Source organism: Trachypithecus francoisi, unplaced genomic scaffold (genome assembly GCF_009764315.1).
Source record: "Trachypithecus francoisi isolate TF-2019V2 unplaced genomic scaffold, Tfra_2.0 Lachesis_group0, whole genome shotgun sequence".
Lineage (NCBI taxonomy): Eukaryota > Metazoa > Chordata > Mammalia > Primates > Cercopithecidae > Trachypithecus > Trachypithecus francoisi.
The window spans coordinates 107,463,565-107,466,437 of NW_022681453.1; the positions used below are offsets into that span (position 1 = coordinate 107,463,565).

Consider the following 2,873-nt stretch of genomic DNA (forward strand, 5'->3'; position numbering starts at 1 on the left):
ATTTTGCTTATCCCACTGTTATTTGAGTTTGCCTACCTAGATGCAGATAAAATTTCAAAACAGCATCTTCTTCCTCATCTTTCCACCCTATTGTAAGAGAGAATAGATCCCCAAAGATTTATTACACTTAAAGAGGAAAAAGAGAAGAATTTACTCTGATTGAAGGCAGTCAAGGGAGAAAAGAGAGCTTTTGAAACACCAACCGATTGTGGACAAATTAGATACTCCTTCCTCCTCCTGCAGAGTGAGTCAGGGAGTGGACAGTAGAATAATGAGAAGAGCCCTGAGCAAGATACCCAGGAAAGTGTAAACGGTGGTGCATTTTTCTTTCTTTGCAAAGGTAACACTTTGAGGACAAATTTTTTCCCTAATAATTCCCTACCTCACTCCCTCATAATCTCTCAATATATATGTTTCTCAAACCTAAATATATAAAACCACATAGTATGTAATCCCAAATGGTGTAAAAGTTCTGTGCAAAGTCATTGGAGATAGAAGGAAATAGCCTGGCTTATTTAGCTCTCAAAATTAAATAGAAAAAATAATCAGAGATTTTTACATAGCCAGGATGTTAGTTTTGTTTCTTAATGTCAGTTTTATGCATTTAACAAAATACAGACTAGATATCATGTGCATTATTAAATTGCTCCTCCTATGGAAATGTGATAGTCAATATTATAATTATCCAGGATTGTAATTTTGAAATAGAAATGCTTAACAATGTATTTATTTTCTCTTTTGTTTTCCATGTAGAGCTTACCATGCAGTATTTCTTCTTCATAATACTTAATATACTTTTAATGAATGAATTATGCTGTAATTCCTTATTTACTGTGTGATATCCTTCTAGGAGTCAAAGATTGTGTTAATGGCTCCAATACTTCACAATTCCTCTGATTAAAGCTATTGCCTAGAGATTTTGCAGTTTCTTCCACAAAAAAGGACATTTCTCTGTCCCTTAATTTGGGGTTTTGTCATCTAACTAACTTGCTTTGACTAATGGAATAAAGCAGAACTTATGGAGAGCTAGTTCCAAGTCAAGAATCCAACAGACCTTGTGTAAAATGTTTTCTACATGCGCTGATGCCATCATCATGAGAAAGACACACCTGATCTAGCCTATCAGTCTGTGGAAGAGAATGAAAACCAAGTGAAACAGAACTCTCCCATCTAAATGAAACCTGCCAAATCCAGCCAAGAGCAGAGGCCACGTGTCTAGCATTACTCCTGTGTGCAGTTAGCTGCTTACTTGTGCATTTGCAAATACCAACAGGAACTCACTCTAGGCTGCATTTGGCTGGGGCAGCTTACCTGGTGTTATGGTCTGAATGTATCCCCTAAACTTTGTGTGTTGGAAACATAATCCTCAAGGCAAGTATGGGGAGGATGGGTCTTTGGGGGAGGTGTTTAGGTCATGAGGGTTCTGCCTTCATGAATGAAATAATGTCATTATGAAAGGGCTCAATGGAGGGAGTTTGCCCCCCTCTCTTTTGCCCTTCTGTGCCTTCCACCTCTTCTACTTGGTGAGGACACAACCTTCCTCTTCTTCAGAGGATGCAGCAACAAGGCACCAACTTGGAAGCAGAGATTGGGCCCTTCCTAGATCTGAACCTGCTGGTGCCTTGATCATGGGTTCCAGCCTCCATGAAAAATACATGTCTGTTCTCTATAAATTAGCTAGTTTAAAGTATTTTGTTATAGCAACACAACCAAAGTAAGACATCTGGTATGTCTCTCCTCTACAGCCCATCCATCCTCCTTTTGGGAGGCTAACACAGTCATGTTCTATTCACAGTGATTGCAGAAATGCTAAAAAGCAAATAAAAATGCATGAGGGTGCTTACTTCAGCAGCATATACACTAAAATTGAAATGATACGGAGATTAGCATAGCCTCTGCACAAAAATGGCACACAAATTTGTGAAGCATTGCAGATTTTTGTAACACATAAAATAAATGCTTAAGGGGATGGATACCCCATTTCCCATAATGTGATTATTATACACTGCCTGCCTCTATCAACACATCTCACGTACCTCATGAGATATTTAAACATCTAGTATGTACCCACAAAAATTTAAGATGAAATAAAAAAAATTAAAATGTATAAGGGCCTTTGAAGCCTAGGCTTTGAACAGACATACCTTCATTTCTGCCTCATTCTATTAACCAAAACAGGTCATATAGGGAGCTATATTCTGCCTTTATCAGAGAAACTCTAAAGTCATATGACAAAGGGCTCAGCGAAAGGAGTGAAAAATAAAGATTATGAATAAAAATTCATTTCTAGCCTTTCCCATATCAACCTAGATTAAGAAATAGAATATTACTAGGATCTTAGAAGTCACTCTGATGTCCTCACTCAGTTATTATCTCTAGCCTTCCTCCTCCAAGTTAACAATTATCTTGACTCCTATCTAATAGATCAATTTTGCTAACTTTTATAAAATGGAATCAAAAAATCTATATTTATCTGTGTTAGGACTCTTTATTTTAACAAAATTTTGTGAGATTCATGCATATTGTTACAGGTAGCCCTAGTGAGTTAATTTTCATTGTGATTTAGTGTTATATTTTGAGAATATGCCATAATTTGTTTGTTATCAGTCATCTACTATTGATGGATATTTAGGCTATTTTCAATCTGGGGATATTACAAATAATGCTGCTGCAAACACTTGGCAAACAACCATAAGGTTCTCTTTTGCCTGTATACTAAAGGTGGGTTTACTATAGGCTAGAAGACTTCTGATTGCTCCACATTCTCTCTAACACTTAGAATTGTTACTATTTATTTTATTTTAGTTACTGTGTTTTCTTTTAGATGGAGTCTCACTCTGTCACCCAGGCTGGAGTGCAGTGGCACAATCTCT

The 2,873-nt window shown here is 36.9% G+C and overlaps 1 non-coding gene across 1 annotated transcript; it reads left to right on the plus strand.

Moving 5' to 3' along the window:
* The first annotated feature begins 1,836 nt into the window (after nt 1–1,836).
* On the plus strand, nt 1,837–1,940 carry LOC117084606. The gene has a single exon (XR_004437536.1). It is a non-coding gene; the product is annotated as a U6 spliceosomal RNA (small nuclear RNA).
* Nucleotides 1,941–2,873: the final 933 nt, after the last annotated feature.